The sequence below is a fragment of the Anomaloglossus baeobatrachus genome, chromosome 2 (assembly GCF_048569485.1).
Source record: "Anomaloglossus baeobatrachus isolate aAnoBae1 chromosome 2, aAnoBae1.hap1, whole genome shotgun sequence".
NCBI lineage: Eukaryota > Metazoa > Chordata > Amphibia > Anura > Aromobatidae > Anomaloglossus > Anomaloglossus baeobatrachus.
In genome coordinates, this window is record NC_134354.1 from 168,605,741 (window position 1) to 168,625,267 (window position 19,527).

Below are 19,527 nucleotides of genomic sequence, written 5' to 3' on the forward strand. Positions count from 1 at the left end.
TTTGCTTGGCTTTTTTGAATTTGAATTTATAACAAAATAAACCAATTATTTATATGCTACTTGACAGCAACCAATCACAGCTGCCGGTGGCCGGGTCTATATCATACAGTAAAATAAATAAAATAAATAATTTAAAAAAAGCGTGTGGTCCTCCCAATTTTGATACACAGCCAAGAAAAAGCCTCACAGCTGAGGGTTGGTATTCTCAGGCTTGGGAGACTCCCATTTTTGGGAGCCCCCCAGCTTAAAAATATCAGACATTCAACTGCCCGGAGTTGCCGCATCCATTAGATGTGACAGTCTCGGGACTTTACCCGGCACATCCCGAATACCCTGATGTGGCGGCAGTTGGGGTAATAAGGGAGTTAATGGCAACCCATAGCAGCCACTAAGTCCTAGATTAATCATGGCAGGTGTATATGAGACAACTTTCATCATTAATCTGTAAGTAAAAGTAAATGAATACAAACACCAAAAACTATTTTTTTATTTGGATTACAATTCAAAACCACCCTCTTTTACCACTTTATTAACCCCAAAACACCCAAGACTGAGGTAATCCACATGAGGTCCCACGACATCCTGGCTCTGCTACATTCGAGCCTTTAGAGACCACAAACATGTCTGATCTTTCCAGGCTCTGGGAAACACTAACAAGAAGGACCCGGCTGGCAGCAGTGTTCCCACAGTAAGACCTCTGGTGACTTGAAGCACTCTGGAGCTGCAGGGGACCGAGGTCAGTACATGCTATAGAGAATGGTGATCAGAGCCTGCCATCTGATGTGAGCCAGGTGTCTCTTGGCAGCTCCTCCTGATAGAGCACAAACTACTATTTGGGCACACAGCAATGCTCAGAAGAGAAAGAACACCATTTGACTATTGCAGTACAATTTTTCCAGGAATACTATATTGCGGACATGTGGTCACATTTACAGACACCGAGAGGTGCCAAAAGAGTAGAAAAGTCCCACAAATGATCCTTTTATGAAAACAACACCCATTTAGTAATCTTTCTAAGGGTGGCATGAGCATCTTGAAACAACCAGTGCTTCATGGATATTTATAATATTGGACTGTGAAATGAATGTTGATTTAGCCCCGAATTTCTAATTTTCACATGTGTAAAAAGTGAAAATGAACCCAAAATTGGTTGTCCAATTTCTACTGAGTACAAAGATAGCCCTTATGTGGATGGAGGCTAACACAGTCAGTGTGGCTTGGAAGGGAAGGAGCTACAATTGATGTTTGGAGCACAATTTTTCCTAAACAGATTGTGGACACCATGTCACATTAAGAGAGCCCCTGAGGTGCCAAAACAATGAAAGCCCCCAAAAGTGACTGTATTTTGGAAACTATGTTTTTTGTGGAGTTCACCTGTAGGTGTAGTGATCATTATAAACCCACAGGGGATTTACAGTATTTTATAGCATTGGGCTTTGTAAACAATTTTTTTTTTGTACCGCAAAAAAAGTTGTTTTAGCCCTAAGTGTTAAATATTCGAAAGGGCTATTAGGAAAAAATGGACCACATAGTTTATTACTCAACTTTTCCTGACTATGATTTAATCCCACATGTGGTCAGAAACTAATTTTCCATCATTGTTCAATGAACAGAAAGGGAAACAGCACCATGTTGGAGTGCAGAGTTTGATTTCTGTTTTAGAAACTACACAACCTTATTGAATTAATCTAGGTGATCAGTGAACATATTGATATCACTGGTGTTTCATGGATTTTAATACCATTGAGCAGTAAAGAAAAATTTACATTTTTTGCAAATTTCACAATGGGAAATTGGTAAAGCTGGCCCCAGAGCTTGTTATACACTATCTCCTAAATTTTGAAGTATCTCATGTATGGGCTGCATAGCAAGGTTTGGGAGAAAAGATTTTTGAGTGCAGATCTTCATAGATTAGTTTGCACAGTATATTTGCCAGAACAGCAGAAATCCCTCTCAAGTGACTCTTTGTTGGAAAGTACACTTATCTGGGAATTCAGGTATACTGTAGGTATAATAATGATTTTGACTCCATGGGTGTTTTCAAGAAACAAACACGCAATGGATACTGTAGAATGAAAATGTCAAATATGCCATTTTAATACTCAATACATTCTAGTGTCTAATACAATGTGTGCAGCTTGTGCTTCAGAAAACACATACCTCATAAATTAAGTTGGCTCTCCATACTACAGTAATGCCAAACATGTTGATGCTAACTGCAATTTAGGCACATTAATACAAACAAATAATGGTCATATAGTATATATAGGGGAAATATTATTCCTCCCTATTTCTCAGAGCTCCCCAAGCTCAACAATAATAACACAAATGGTAGATTAGAATAGATCTACACATATAGAAGCAAGAACAAGGATAACATAAAAATAGATTTTATTGATAAAATGCATTCCTATTGGGCAAGGGGGGGTATTTTCAAGCCCACTTTCTTCTTACCCCGACACATCCCTGAAGAAGGTCTTCGAAACGTACATCAGGGTGAAGGACCGATCAGCTCCTGTTATCACCACTGAGGTATTTATTGTGCTCAGACTTGTGCTTTTACACTTTGTCCTATGTGTATTTGGCCTTGGTGCCATACATTAAATTGAGGCCTACTCGCTAATGTATTAACAAAGAATCGTGATATTGACACTTGATTTGTTATACTTTAGTGCCATCTAGTGGACGTAAGATAGAACAAAGGTTGAGTTATAACAATTATTTTTGTAGTCAGCATTAGTATTGACATTTATATTAGGGGATTTTTGGCATAAGCACCAGTCACTATATACATCCTCTATATACCTGTATTCACTTTATATAATGTATTACTTTTTGGATGGTATATAGTCTCTGCTCCTGCTTCATTTGTATTGTTTAATATTTTGTACTTGAACTGGTCATTTCATTATTCAAGCAGTCTAGGGATGTATTATTATACTAGTATATGAAATATTTTAACACCTGACTTTTATGGTATCAGGTTATAACTATTCCATTCATATTTTTTTTCTATTTTGGTAGTTTGATCTATGTTTGCCCTGTATACTGCATGTTCCCCCTTATAGGGTCTCTGTACATTCTCTCTGTTTTTATTATTTTAATGTTTATCAATAAAACCTATTTTAATTTAGGCACAGTTTAGGGTTCAGAGAGGAATATTTAGATTTGAGAGTGCAGATTTGACTGGATTTCTTTCTGGGCCGTGACGCCATGCCGCATTAACAGACTTTTATGCTACCAATAATGCTGAAACTCTCTATATTTCCATAAATGGATGACAGACCTGAGTGAGAACTTGTTTTATTGGGTGTTGAGGTGAAGCTTTTATTGGTAGAATTTGAGGGTATGCAACATTTTGGATTAATTTTAAGGCTTGGTGTACATTTATCCTATGCTCAATGCTGAGCATTTTCATCAGGGATCTCTATCTAAATTTCCAAAGCATGTGATTTAGACAGAATTCCAACAGATTAATTCAGTATAATCAAATTGTCTCTCCAGTAAAGGAAACAAACTCTAGCGCAGCGAGTTTGTCTCCTTTACTGGAGAGACAATTTGAATATTTCCTAGAGGGGCATGGCAGCTATAAGTCCCCTTACTGGCAGCCAGACTGGCTTGCAAAGTCTCCTTAAGGAGAATAGTGTTCCCCCGTGGTCTTCAGTATAATGAGGCAGACGAAGTTACTCCATGCTCCATGTGTTCTCTATTTGGTGTTGTTTGTTTTTTCAGAGATGCACAAAACTGTGGTTAACTGCACTTTTATGAATGACTAAAAAGACAGAAACCGCCAGATCATAGGCAAAAGTGACCCTATCTGCTTCATTATAGAAAATCTTCCATAGGAGGCTTTGTCAGAATGACATATTTTGACATTTTGACAGAAACGCCCAATGTAAGTGCTAAGCATAGATCATAGTTAAAATGTGAAACTAGTCTTATTGCAATCTGCTGATAGCTTATAGCTATTTATTTTATTTATTTATTTATGCTGGTCACTGCATGCTATAACAATTAGATACCAGCTTTATAGTGGGTGGAATAAGTATTGAACACATAATCAATTTAGTTAGAAAATGTATTTCTAAAGCTGTAATTGAAATTAATTTCTCAACAGATGTCAGTAACAACCCACAAATCAAAAATCAAACCCAAGAGGTATATAAAATGTAGTTATAATGTGAAATGACACAGGGAAAAATTATTTAGACAAAAAGCCATGGAAAGTCATGACACCAGCTGAAATCTATGAGCAAATAAAAAGCAATCCTGCCACTTAATAAAAAATATTTGCTGGTTCAACTGATGGCCTATAAAAAGGTGTTTCATTACCAAGGTGCCACACAAGAAACGTCTCAAGATAGGTAAAACCAGTGAGCTGCCTCAAGACCGGCACAACCTTATTGCTTCAAAACATACTGATGGCATTGGTTACAGAAGAATTACCAAAAAACTGAAGGTCCAATTGAGCACTGTTGGGGCCATAATCTGAAAGTGGAAAGAACATCATTTCACCATAAACCAGCCACGACCAGGTGCTCCCTGCAAGATTTCAAACAGAGGAGAGAAAATAATTGTAACGCCCATACCGGCATCCCCAAACTGTCCTGCTCCTCTCCCCCAACGGGGATGCCAGCACACTCATCCTCCCAACCGCTTAGTGGTGGCTGCTCCATCTCCGATTTCTGCTACCGTCTTCCGGAACCTGCGTACACTGCATAAGTCTTCTGTGAGTGCTCTTAGGGAGCGTGCACACTTTTTCTTACGCTCTAACCTGTAAGTGCAAAGCAAAATGAATGGTATGAGTAAGCATATTACGTCTGTCTTGGAAAAAAAAAAATCACTCATAAAAAAATGTATCGGTATATATTAAAAATGTCCAAAAATTGGATCATAAAAAGAAAAAAGTATGCACAATACCACAGGTAACATGGGAATTAAATCACAGCAATAGGGGTTCTTGGGAGGGTAGACCATTAATCCTAGTGTACACTGACACTGAGGTCTACCTGGCCGCAAAAAAATTACTCATAAAAAATGTATTGGTATATATTAAAAATGTCCACAAATTGGATCATAAAAAGATAAAAAGTATGCACAATACCACAAGTAACATATAAATTAAAAAACAGCAATAGGGGTTCATGGGAGGGTAGACGATTAATCCTAGTGTACACTGACACTGAGGTCTACCTATTCCTCCACAGGTGGCACCCCTGCTCCTCGTAGACTATCCCTTCCTTTCCTTGGTTTGTCCCTGATGGAGGGTATAGGATGTCAATGCCTACAGCAAGTTTCTGGAGTTCCTGATATAACTATAACGCACCTAAGCGGTACCACATATAGAAATATCAATAATAAATAGAATTATTAATTGAGAGTAGAGTTGAGCGCGGTTCGTGGTTCGAGGTTCTCCAGTTCTAGGCTCGATTGATTTTTGGGGCTGTTCGAGATCGAACTAGAACTCGAGCTTTTTGCAAAAAGCTCGATAGTTCTAGATACGTTCGAGAACGGTTCTAGCAGCAAAAAGCAGGGCTTTTTACAGCTACAGTGAGCAGGAGCCATCGCTGGCAGCCTGCCACAAGCTGGTAACCAAGATAAACATCGGGTATCCAAGCAAAGCGCTTTGGTTAGCAACCCGATGTTTATCTTAGTTATGTGCAGGAAGCCCACACTTCCCGCTCAGCTCACTCCGCCCCCTCCTGCCCGCGGCATGTACACATACATACACACACACACACACACACACTCTCACACACGCACCCCCCCCCCGCTCGGCTTACCTGCGGTGATGAAGTCCCGCCATCCCGACCTCAGCGCTGTCACTGTCCTCCATGGCCGCCGCTTGTCACATCGCCTCTCGCTTCCGACCCGAGACTGACACTGGCGGTGACGTCACGGACCTCTCGCGATATTTGGCTGTGAAGGCGGCGGTCATTGACCTCAGTGACAGGGGCTGTCAGTGTGCTGGAGATCAGCGCAGGTAATGTACCTCGCTGACAGCAGCACTTGTCACCCCCCTGCAGTGACCTGGGCTGACCCATTGATGTTAGCTCAGGTCACTGCATTGCTCTCCCAGCCAATGGGGAACATCCTGCTCTTCATTGACTGGGACAGTGTGGATCGTCATGGCAACCCCTTGGATTACAGCAGACCTGGATTTGTTTTTCATTCTAATAAATTGGTTAAAGAGGGAATGTTTTGGGGAGTGTTTTTTCAAATAAAAATGTGTTTGTCGTCTATTTTTTTTTTATTACTGACTGGGTTGGTGATGTCGGGTATCTGATAGACGCCTGACCTCACCAACCCCAGGGCTTGATGCCAGGTGACATTACACATCTGGTATTAACCCCATATATTACCCCGTTTGCCACCGCACCAGGGCGCGGGATGAGCTGGGGCGAAGCACCAGGATTGGCGCATCTAATGGATGCGCCACTTCTGGGGCGGCTGCGGCCTGCTATTTTTAGGCTTGGGAGAGTCCAATAACCATGGACCTCCCTAGTCTGAGAATATCAGGCCCCAGCTGTCTGCTTTACCTTGGCTGGTGATCCAATTTTGGGGGACCCCTACGTGTTGTTTTTTTTTAAATTATTTATTTAATTTAAAATAACAGCGTGGGGTGCCCTCAGTTTTGGATTACCAGCCAAGGTGAGGTTGCCAGCTGTGGTCTGCAGGCTGCAGCCGTCTGCTTTACCCTAGCTGGCTACAAAACTAGGGGGAACCCTACGTCATTTTTTTTTTCATTTTTTTGGCTAAATACAAAGCTAAGCACCCCTTAGTGCCACATGAAAGGCACCAAAGGGTGCTCCACTTTTTCTCCACTTTTTCTCCACTTTTTCTCCACTTTTTCTCCACTTATGGAGAATAAGTGGAGAAAAAGTGGAGAAAAAGTGGAGAAAAAGTGGAGAAAAAGTGGAGAAAAAGTGGAGAAAAAAATGGAGAAAAAGTGGAGAAAAAGTGGAGAAAAAAATGGAGAAAAAGTGGAGAAAAAGTGGAGAAAAAGTGGAGGAAAAATAGAGAAAAAGTGGAGAATTTTTTTCTCCACTTTTTCTCCACTTTTTCTCCACTTTTTCTCCACTTTTTCTTCATTTTTTTCTCCACTTTTTCTCCACTTTTTCTCCATTTATTCTCCACTTTTTCTCCACTTTTTCTCCATTTTTTTCTCCACTTTTTCTCCACTTTTTCTCCACTTTTTCTCCACTTTTTCTCCACTTTTTCTCCATTTTGTTCTCCACTTTTTCTCCATTTTTTTCTCCCCTTTTTCTCCCCTTTTTCTCCCCTTTTTCTCCCCTTTTTCTCCACTTTTTCTCCACTTTTTCTCCACTTTTTCTCCATTTTGTTCTCCACTTTTTCTCCATTTTTTTCTCCACTTTTTCTCCACTTTTTCTCCACTTTTTCTCCACTTTTTCTCCACTTTTTCCTCCACTTTTTCTCCACTTTTTCTCCACTTTTTCTCCACTTTTTCTCCACTTTTTCTCCACTTTTTCTCCACTTTTTCTCCACTTTTTCTCCGTTCTTTTTCTATGGTCGGTCTACCCATTAGCTCTGCCATGCATACTGTAGCTCTACACCTACTGCACATGTTACTTTATGATTGACATCTCTTTCGTACCAGAGCTGTCTAAGTCTACTCTGACCCCATATTTGTCATTACTATATTGTCCTTGTACTGTATTATGACATTTGTATCATGTGTTTCATTTCTTGCTGTGTTGCAGTTTTTTTGCTGCATCCCAATTGTACCTCTACATTGTTCGAGTTTATGTTATTGTTCTCTCACTCTTATGTGATACTGATTATTGTCATTTTTCATGATTACATGCAGATAAGTCCAATCTGACGAAGGCTCAGGCCGAAACGTCAATTGTAACTTGTTTTGGACAAAAACATATATGCTTATGAAAAAAAAATGTTCTTAATAAGGACCAATAAAGAGTGATTTTGCATTGCTATCCATTGGGACTTACTGACTTAGTCTGGGAGATTTAGAGTGCCGAGGTTACTCACTAATTTTATCTATTATTACCTCTGAGCACCTATATACTAGTGAGCAGAGCTTCCTCTACAGTAGTTCTCCTGATTAGGCATGCCCTTACCTCATGAGCAGGGCATTGCAGCTTTGGTAGCAACCATTACGACATGGACTCTGCTGCTGTGGACCCGGGGAGAGTGAGTGCAGATTCATTGCACCCACACTCCTCACATGAAGGGTCCGCACTCCTAGAAAATGAGGGATACGTTCCCTGAGTGTCTCCCCCCCATATTCTAGACGGTCCAGAGTCGTCGTGGGACCCCTTTATTTTTTTTCTTACAATAAATTGGTGAAAGAGGAAATGTTTTGGGGACTGTTTTTTCAAATAAATTTCTTTTGTCGATTTTTTGTTTTTGTTAGTACTGACAGTTTATGATGTTGGGTATCTAATAGACGCCATGACATCACAAACTGCTGGGCTTGATCTCAGGTGACTTTACAGCTAGTATCAACCCGATTTATTACCCCGTTTGCCACTGCACCAGGGCACGGGATGAGCTGGGGTGAAGCGCCAGGATTGGCGCATCTAGTGGATGCGCCACGTCTGGGGTGCCTGCGGCCTGCTATTTTTAGGCTGTGAAGGCCCAATAACTATGGACCTTCCCACCCTGAGAATACCAGACCACAGCTGTCCGCTTTACCTTGGCTGGTGATCCAATTTGGGGGGGACCCTACTTTTATTGTGTAATTATTAATATTTATAAAATAATTATAAAAAAGAGCCTGAGGGGACCTCCACATTGGATCCCCAACCACGGTAAAGCTGCCAGCTGTGGTTTTCAGGCTACAGCCGTCTGCTTTACCCTAGCTGGCTATCAAAAATGGGGGGACCCAACGTCATTTTTTTTTTTAACTATTTTTTAAATAGAAAAAATTAATGGGCTTCCCTGTATTTTGATTGCCAACCAAGGTAACGGCAGGCAGATGGGGGTGGCAACCCATAGCTGTCTGCTTTATCTGCGCTGAGAATCAAAAATACCGCGGAGCGCTACATCATTTTTTTAAAGATTTATTTTTACAGCACTGTGATGTCCAGCAATCAAAATACAGGGAAGCCCATTTTATTTTTAGTTATTTAAATAAATAATTAAAAAAAATATATATGGGCTCCCGCTGCATTTTTTGTATTGCTAGCTAAGGGTAATCCAAGCAGCTACTGGCTGCTAACCCCCACTGCTTGGTGTTACCTTCACTGGCAATGGAAAATCCAGGGAAGCATTTTTTATTTTTTTTGCCAAAAAACTACAAAAAAAGGACGTGAGCTTCGCCATATTTTTGTATGCTAGCCAGGTATAGCAGGCAGGTGCTGGAAGAGTTGGATACAGCGCCAGAAGATGGCGCTTCTATGAAAATGCCATTTTCTGAGGCGGCTGCAGACTGCAATTCGCAGCAGTGGGGCCCAGAAAGCTCAGGCCAACCTGTGGTGCAGATTCCAATCCCCAGCTGCCTAGTTGTACCTGGCTGGACACAAAAATGGGGCAAAGCCTGCGTCATTTGTTTTCTAATTATTTCATGAAATTCATGAAATAATAAAAAAAGGGCTTCCCTTTATTTTTGGTTCCCAGCCGGGTACAAATAGGCAACTGGGGGTTGGGGGCAGCCGTACCTGCCTGCTGTACCTGGCTAGCATACAAAAATATGGCGAAGCCCACATAATTTTTTCAGGGGGCAAAAAACTTCTGCATACAGTCCTGGATGGAGCATGCTGAGCCTTGTAGTTCTGCAGCTGCTGTCTGTCTGTATGGAGAAGAGCAGACAGCAGCTGCAGAACTACAAGGCTCAGCATACTCCATCCAGGACTGTATGCAGAAGTTTTTTGCCCACCAAAAAAATGACGTGGGCTTTGCCATATTTTTGTATGCTAGCCAGGTACAGCTGGCAGCCACGGGCTGCCTCCAACCCCCAGTTGCCTATTTGTACCCGGCTGGGAACCAAAAATATAGGGAAGCCCGTTTTTTTTAATTATTTCACTTATTTCATGAAATAATTAAAAAACAAATGACGTGGGCTTCGCCCCATTTTTGTGTCCAGCCGGGTACAACTAGGCAGCTGGGGATTGGAATCCGCAGCACAGGTTAGCCCGAGGTTTGTGGGCGCCTCTGCTGCGGATTTCAGTCCGCAGCCGTCCCAGAAAATGGCGCTCTCATAGAAGCGCCATCATCTGGCGCTGTATCCAACTCTTCCAACAGCCCTGGAGCCGGGTGGCTTGTTGGGTAATCATGAGTTAATACTGGCTTTGTTTTACCAGCCAGTATTAAGCCAGAGATTCTTAATGTCAGGCACGTTTGACCCGGCCATTAAGAATCTCCAATAAAGGGTTAAAAAAAAGACACCACACAGAGAAAAAATACTTTAATAGAAATAAATACACAGACACATTAGACTCCATCTTTATTACCCCCTGTCAGCCCTCCACGATCCTGCTCTTCTGTCTTCTTTCTTTCTAGTGTAGTAGTAGTGACGATTGTAGTGAGGATGAGATTCACCAGCTCATCACTTGGGGCTGGGGAACCTCCATCCTCACTAGAATCATCACTACAATTGGGAAGCAGCGTGCAGCCTTCACTCCGTGAGTGATCAGTGCTGGCTGCTAGCGGTAACGCTGACAGACGCGTTACCATAGCAACGGTGCTCTCGGAGCCGCGGTTAGCGGTGACGTCACCGCTAACTGCGTTGCTATGGCAACGGTGATCTCCGTTAATGACCGGCTGTGTCAGCCGGTCCCTAACGGAACGGGGAGTCGACCGTGTGCTAGAGCATGTCGCCGGTACACGGCGATACACATATGTGCACCGTGTACCGGAGAGATGCACTCGCAGGTCCTACATGACGTGTCATAGTCATGTGACCAGTCTGTAGCCAATGAGATAATAGCCACGTGACTGGTCACATGGCTATTTTGACGTCACGATAGGTCCTGCATCTCTGCTGGCAGTGCAGGTCACCGGGAGGATTCAGCGATCATCGGATGGAATAGCGGCAGGAGACAGAGTGCAGAAGGGATCGCGAGGACCAGTAAGTGTTATGGCAATGTTTATTAACTGTTTGTGTACATTTATCATGCATTTTTATGTGTTTGTGATTGCCTCCCATTATAGCCTATACGTTCGAGTTCGGTTCGTCGAACGTTCGACGAGCCGAACTCGAACGGGACCCCCGTTCGGCGAACCGGCCTCGAGCCGAACCGGGACCGGTTCGCTCATCTCTAATTGAGAGCTCAAATGAGTTCTCCTACCTTACTTGACACATTTCTCCCCTGAATAAATAAAGGGGTTCATAAGGAGGACTATATAGAAAACATCTGTATATATAGTTCACAATGGCATAGTATCAAACATGAAACCAATTGAAATCACAAAAATAAAGTGCTTGTGTGAAAAGGCATAAATGAAACCTATGCAGGTAAGCGGTATTTTTATATATTAATCACCAAAATGCTGCTTCAGTGCATTAAAATAAAGTACTTGTACAGTGATTCGTTAGTAATAATATTCATCAAATTGCTGCTTAATAGCACCAAAATGAAGTGCTTGTGCAGTGGGACATTAGTCAAATATAAGCAGGTAGCAGTTTAGGTATAAAGATGAACAAAACAGCTTGCTTAAATGCTATAAGATGAATAGAGTCAGTAATCCCCAATACATATAGGAAAACAATTAGGTATATGCCTCATCAAAAAGGTACTTAGCTTGCGTAGTTGCAGAGGAAATGATGAGGAAGATTAGCTCAGATGCAGTCACAGCATCACTGGGTGCCTGACAATGCAGTGATGACCTGATTGCATCAGGGCCACTATGTGGACAACCCGTACTCATTCCCCTTGTTCGCACCTGTAAATAAATAAACCTATACTCACATCTGGTTTCAGCGATATTTGAAGCAGTTTTCCTGGGGCCCATGTGACATTGTTATTACATGCAGACCTCACGACCAATCAGCTCCTGGCATCTGCCTCCCCAGCTTTTGGCATTTGAGCAGGATGTGAGCACTGCGCACACTTCCTGCTCATAAGTCCAAAAGCGGGGAAAAGGAAGCCGGTGGTGATTGGTCTTGGGGCTCGCATGTCATAACCATGTCACATGGACTATGGAAATGTGGCTTTAGACATCGCTGGAACCGCAGCCACACCAGTGGTGAGTCCCAGCATCAGATGTGAATGCCACAAGATTGGTTCATTATTTCATGCTGCCCATCCTAATAGACCTGGTCCCGAGTGTCCAGAGATCACTCGTAGAAGAGGGTATAGTCTCGGGTGTGTCTGCCCATTGAAGGTCACACCGTTTGGCTGTGCAAAATGCTCCTTGACTTTTTATTGTTCCTGCTGTCAGTATTCATTGGTATAGATAGCTTTCCTGCTGTATTCATCTATCTCCCTTTTGGACCCAGCAGGAGCTCAACTTTCACCCAGCTGTTGATTCAGATAAGAAATCTGTGGAGAGAAAAGCGCATATAGGGTCTTACCCCAGTATATAAGGGGTGGGAGGAGGGTGAAACTACTCACCAGATGTCGTTGTGAGAGTCACAACAACTGTATTCGCATGTAGAATCTGATCCAAGGCTGCAGCCACCCAATTGGCAGATAACAGAGAGCAAAAGAGAAGGGTGTTTGATACTGCGCCAAAGGATCACAGGAACAGATGTTTAGATTAATGCATCTTTATTTCATCCAGGTCTACGCGTTTCCGGAGCCACTGCCCCCTTCCTCAGGACCGTCAGGAAAGACAAAACATCAAATCTCTAAACAACAACAACAAGACAACAATAATTGTCTTTCCTGACGGTCCTGAGGAAGGGGGCAGTGGCTCCGGAAACGCGTAGACCTGGATGAAATAAAGATGCATTAATCTAAACATCTGTTCCTGTGATCCTTTGGCGCAGTATCAAACACCCTTCTCTTTTGCTCTCTGTTACCCAGCTGTTGATTGTCAGTATTCCGTTGGTGTTTAAATACCCCTTCCTTCCTTTGGAATGTGTTGATGATATTTTCCATTCCTTCAAGCGGAGGTTGCAAGCAGGTAGTTTGTACTCTACTGTAGTTTTGTTGCTGAAAGCTCCGCTGAACTTCTACCTGAGTCATCCAGTAATGCGTAGTTCATGCTTTTCCCCCTGTGTCCCCCTTGTGTCGTCTATAGTTGTTTAGTGTGGTTGATGAAGAGATAATCCAATCCATTCCCTATTTAGGGCTCAGCACTAGGGATACCTAGGGTCAGGTATTTGGCTCGGCGCATAGGTGCGGAACCAATCTAGGATGGTGAGGGAATCAATAGACCAGCAGTAGCTGTAAGACCCGGAAAAATTAAAGGAGTCTTTAAGGGATCCTTTAAGGTTCCTGGAGTTCCCGGCTGTTTTGACACCATTTAAGTTACCAGAGCTCACAGCCACTAGGTCTCGCGTCAGCTGTTTGTCATACTGGCACACTAGGGATGCCAGCATCCCTCTGTACCTTGTGCAGTGTAAAAAAAGGGAGAACCTGAGCAATTGCTGAAAAACAGTTTAAAGTTTTATTGCACAAAAATATCAAAAATACAAGTATAGTACAATTGGTCACATTAATAGTCATACAAAATGGAGGACAGATGGAAGGCAAATAGTAACAAGCAAAACAGTGGCCTGGTACGGACACCAGGAAAAAAGTGTACCAAGGATGAACTTATAAACCCCTAAATCACTGGCTTGCAAGCATGCAGATATATTTCACCCAAATCACTGGCATGTAAGCACTATGGAGCTATTGTGAGGGAATATATCCGGATACATGGCCCTAAATCACTGGCATGCAAGCACAATGGGGCTAGTAAAAAAGGGGGGGGGGGAGGGGTTATGTAAAAGATGGTGAAAGCATCAGGCTTGGGAAGAGCTGGGCAATAGTAACCCCGAGAGGGAGCAGACTTAACCCCAGTCCACATTGGCCAGATGTAGGCAATGGGGAAAGTGAGAATCCCACTCAGGGATAAAAATCCCAGTAAATATACAGTAATGTCAGAATAAGTGAAGAATTCCCAAGCAGGGATGCACGTCCCAGTAAATATGCAGTGATGTCAAAATAAGTAAAGAATTCCCAAACAGGGATGCACATCCAAAATCACTGGCCAAAAAGGGTTAACCCCTATCAGTGCCCGCTACAATTAGTGCGACCTCGGGCAGCCCCATGAGAAACATCATTATATAGGAAGGCTAATGCTAAAAATGTAAAAATGAGGGTGCCCAGCAAAATGCTATTATGTAAATTACATGGCAGCAGGACTGAGGGTGGAAAAATTTGATCCGGACAAAGGGGATAACCAGTGCCCGGAAGCACTATAGTGCAAAAAAGCCCCCCTGTGGAGAGTATGGGGGAAAGAGGGGAACCAACTAGTGGTTCAACCCCGGGAAGGGAACACAATTTACCTGGGTGCGGTGGTGGAGAAGGCCCGACGTACGTTTCGCGGCTTACAAGCACGTCGCTTGCCGCTTCGTCATGGGGAAGTTGAGGAGTGGTGCACATGTCCGGTGAGTGCAACTCATAAATACCTCCGCGGTGGTGAGACCGCGAATAGGATTCAGAGTTCCGGAGTCAGACGGCGCGTGCGCGGGCCAGCCGAACACGCCCCCCGCCCCGCACCCCGGCAGTCAAGGAGTCAGGCGCATGCACGGACGCCCGAGCAGTGATTGCCCAGACGTCCGCGCATGCGCGGACTCCATCGAGACACCGGAGCGCGGACAGGGGACGGAAGGCAGGCGCGCGCACGCGCACAAGACTCCGGGAACAATGAATGGACAAACAAAGATAAATAACAAGTAAGAGAAACAAGAAAAACAAGGGGGTACATCAAAAAGCTGAACACATTATAAAATAATGTAGAGGTACAAGATTCATTATCCATCAAGGAAATATATATCCTAACAAATCACTTGAAGTAAAAAAGTGATAAACGACAAAAGGAAAACGAAATCCATGCATCAATACATGTGTTCGTAGGCCAATGGATCCCAAAAAAAAAAAGGAAAATAGAATGTGTGCATCAGAGGACATCAATAGAATTTCAGGGTTGTCAAGTCCAATCCATTTCGATAAGAGTCGCAAAGGGACATGAAGCAACATATAATAAGAGAACTAAAAAAGAAAAATAAAAAGTGTAATTAAAAGCAAGAAATTAAAAACCACAAAACCAGACAACTGTTTTTGCAAAGAGACAACAGGTATATACGATAATACTCATAATAACGAATATAATTGTGATATACAAAGAACCATAAGTCTCAATATTAAGGAATCAGAGAAAATTACACCAAAAGTAACAGGATAATTATAGAGAAAACAGGGGCCCTACAAAAATGAAGCAAAACTCAAAGCCTCATTTAAACCCATGGGAGTAACCGTATTCAAAGCCACAATCCATTTTGTTTCTCTCTGGGAAAGCATCTTTTTAATGTTACCACCCCTGATGCCACTATGGACCACATCAATCCCCCGAACTTTCAGGGATCTCGGGTCACAATTATGGAATTTTTTGAAATGGCGGGGTAAGGTCTTGAGTAGGGAAAAGTCATTCACCGTCCTGGCCGCGCCAATATCCCGCACATGCTCCCTCACACGTATCCGCAACTCCCTAGATGTAAGTCCCACATAAATAAGTGGACAACTACAGGTGGCATAATAAATAACATTGGCTGTGCCACAAGAAATACGATGTCTAATCTGGTAGGTACGTTGGGAATCGGAACTAGCGAAGGAGCATGAGCGGAAGACATTGGCGCAGGCAAGACAGTGCCCACAAGGTATGCAACCCAGGGTGGGACCACTGGAACCAAAAGGATTAGGGCTTTTTGCGATGTAATGGCTATGGACTAATAAATCATTCAGATTACGGGCTCGACGAGCCGTGACCATAGGCGCAGGAGAGAGAGACCGAGAGAGGACAGGATCTGTTTGGAGAACAGACCAATGGCGGGCCAAAATATCCCGCATCTGATGCCACTCGGAATTATAAGTCGAGATGAAACGAGGATTTGAGTCACCAGAAGGACGTTTCGATGGCTGGTGGATGAGTGAAAGTCTGGGGGTATTTTTAGCCCTCAGATAACCCTTTTTGATGCACCGACGGCTATATCCCCTCTCCTCAAACCGAGTTTTAAGATCCACAGCCTGAGCTTCGAATTTGGCGTCCGATGAGCAGATACGCTTCATCCGTAGGAACTGTCCGGTCGGAATAGCTCGAATCGTAGCCCCTGTGTGTCCCGAGGAGGCGTGAAGAAGTGCATTGACTGATGTGGATTTACGAAAAACATCAGTCTGAACACGTTGGTTGCCATCTACTTCCAGAACGATATCCAGGAAATCTATACGACTCGAGCTATAGTTATAAGTAAGTTTGATGTTATAGATGTTAGAATTAAGACACTGAACGAACGAGTCGAGCTGCTCCACCGTACCCTGCCAAAACATCAGAATATCATCAATATATCTAATCCAGCACTGCGCCTGGGCAGCGGCCTGCACACCCTCGTCGCCAAACACCTGTCTTTCCCAGTAACCCAGGAAAAGGTTGGCATACGAAGGCGCACAGGCCGCGCCCATCGCAGTGCCGCGCTTCTGGAGGTAGAAGGAGTTCTTAAAAGTAAAATAATTGTGTGACAGGGCAAAGTTTAGCAGCTCGACTACTAGTTCATTCAGCTCTGGATCCCGACCGGACATTTCCAGGAAAAAGCGGGTTGCACGAACGCCATCTTCGTGTCGTATGCATGTATACAATGATTCAACGTCCATTGTGACGAAAAGTAAATCAGGTTCCATCGAGATGCCGTCAACCCTCATGAGCACGTCCGTCGTGTCTTTGGCATAAGATGGCAGTGATTCTACTGATGGTCTTAAATAAAAATCTATAAATCTACAAACTGGTTCACAAAAACCATCAATGCCAGACACGATCGGGCGGCCAGGAGGGTTAACAGCATCCTTATGGATCTTGGGGAGGAGATATAGCGTTGGGGCTCTAGGGAACTTAACCACCAGACCATCGAACATCTTCCTGGATATAATACCCAGATCATGAGCTTTAGAGAGGATTTGTTGGAGTCTAAAGGAGAAAGAGGTGGTGGGGTCAAAGTCCAATTTTTGGTACGTCTCTTTATCTTTAAGTTGTTTAAATACTTCTCTCTCATACTGTGCCATAGGCCAGATCACAATGTTGCCCCCCTTGTCAGCTGCTTTGAAAACCACGTCGTCAAGAGACTGGAGTTCAAGCAAAGCCTGTCTCTGTTTCTTTGTAAGATTATCAAATTGTCGTCGGGTAGAGATTGTCCTGAAATCATCCGTAACAAGTTTTGTAAAAATATCAACGGCTGGACAAACTGACAAGGGGGGGAACCTTGATGACCTGGAATGGAGAAAGGTGGGAGACGTACCTGCATCAGTGGTTTGTTCCAATAGCAACTCCTCATGGGCCACAAGAGCTTCCCGTTCAGGGTCAGTCATAGTGTCCAGACCAACGTCTCTTTTATTATGAAGTTTCTTAAGAACCAACTTCCTCGAAAAGAGGTACAGGTCCTTTAAAGCTGTAAAGTAATGAAAAGAATTGGTAGGGGAAAAAGACAGACCCAAGGCCAACACCTCGACCTGCGTCTCCGAGAGAACATGATTAGATAAATTAATTACCTGGAGTTTGTTTTTTGATTTGCCATCCTGAGATTTGCCAGGACCAGGCTTAGAAGGTCCGGGTTTTTTTGGGCCACTTCTAGTAGTGATGCCCCTGGACTCATCTTTGGTATATGAACTCTCGGAGGTAGCAGATCGTGTATCATCCACGGAGCTGGCCGATCTTAGAGACGTTGATCTGGACCGGGTACCGAACCCCGCACGAGACTGAGATCGTGCTCTGGCAGTACCTGATTTCCATTTATAAACTCGATTGTTGGCTTGATCAGTCAGATCTCTTTGGAACTTTTTGGACTTATATTCCACCACCTCCTTCTCACATTTGTGTGACTCCAAATCCATCTCCTCATTAAATCGCTGTAAAAAATCCTCAGACGAATTGGACTTAATAGTAGACAGTAGATTGTCCATCTCAGTCTCAATCTCCAGCAGAGTGGAGCTATTATGGTCACGTAAAAGGGTCAAAAAACCAGTAGAACAAGCATGTGCAAATTCCTCCCACTTGGTCTTAAAGAGGGTATCCTCCACCTCAAATGAAGGAAAAATTTGCACACAGAGGCCGCGAGGAACTAAATTTTTCTGGATGTATTTATCCAGAAAAGCACGGTTAAGTAAAGTGCGAATGCGCTTCTTAAGTAGGACCTTAAATTTAAAAACAGCATCACGTATTTCATTGGTGGAAGAATTCTCTGATGATGCACCTCCATCCTCCTTGAGAGCATTATTGACATGTGAGAGCCACACGGAATCGTGAGCTCTAAAGTCCATCATGGAAAGGGCTGTGAGAAACACAGAAATAATTAGCAATTTGGAAAAATCCATGAAAAACAAATTCAGAACAAAGTGAGAGCCTGGTGGAAAACCACCAAAGGCTCACAGCAACTCAAAAGACATTGCAAAAAAAGGGAGAACCTGAGCAATTGCTGAAAAACAGTTTAAAGTTTTATTGCACAAAAATATCAAAAATACAAGTATAGTACAATTGGTCACATTAATAGTCATACAAAATGGAGGACAGATGGAAGGCAAATAGTAACAAGCAAAACAGTGGCCTGGTACGGACACCAGGAAAAAAGTGTACCAAGGATGAACTTATAAACCCCTAAATCACTGGCTTGCAAGCATGCAGATATATTTCACCCAAATCACTGGCATGTAAGCACTATGGAGCTATTGTGAGGGAATATATCCGGATACATGGCCCTAAATCACTGGCATGCAAGCACAATGGGGCTAGTAAAAAAAGGGGGGGGGGAAGGGGTTATGTAAAAGATGGTGAAAGCATCAGGCTTGGGAAGAGCTGGGCAATAGTAACCCCGAGAGGGAGCAGACTTAACCCCAGTCCACATTGGCCAGATGTAGGCAATGGGGAAAGTGAGAATCCCACTCAGGGATAAAAGTCCCAGTAAATATACAGTAATGTCAGAATAAGTGAAGAATTCCCAAGCAGGGATGCACGTCCCAGTAAATATGCAGTGATGTCAAAATAAGTAAAGAATTCCCAAACAGGGATGCACATCCAAAATCACTGGCCAAAAAGGGTTAACCCCTATCAGTGCCCGCTACAATTAGTGCGACCTCGGGCAGCCCCATGAGAAACATCATTATATAGGAAGGCTAATGCTAAAAATGTAAAAATGAGGGTGCCCAGCAAAACGCTATTATGTAAATTACATGGCAGCAGGACTGAGGGTGGAAAAATTTGATCCGGACAAAGGGGATAACCAGTGCCCGGAAGCACTATAGTGCAAAAAAGCCCCCCTGTGGAGAGTATGGGGGAAAGAGGGGAACCAACTAGTGGTTCAACCCCGGGAAGGGAACACAATTTACCTGGGTGCGGTGGTGGAGAAGGCCCGAC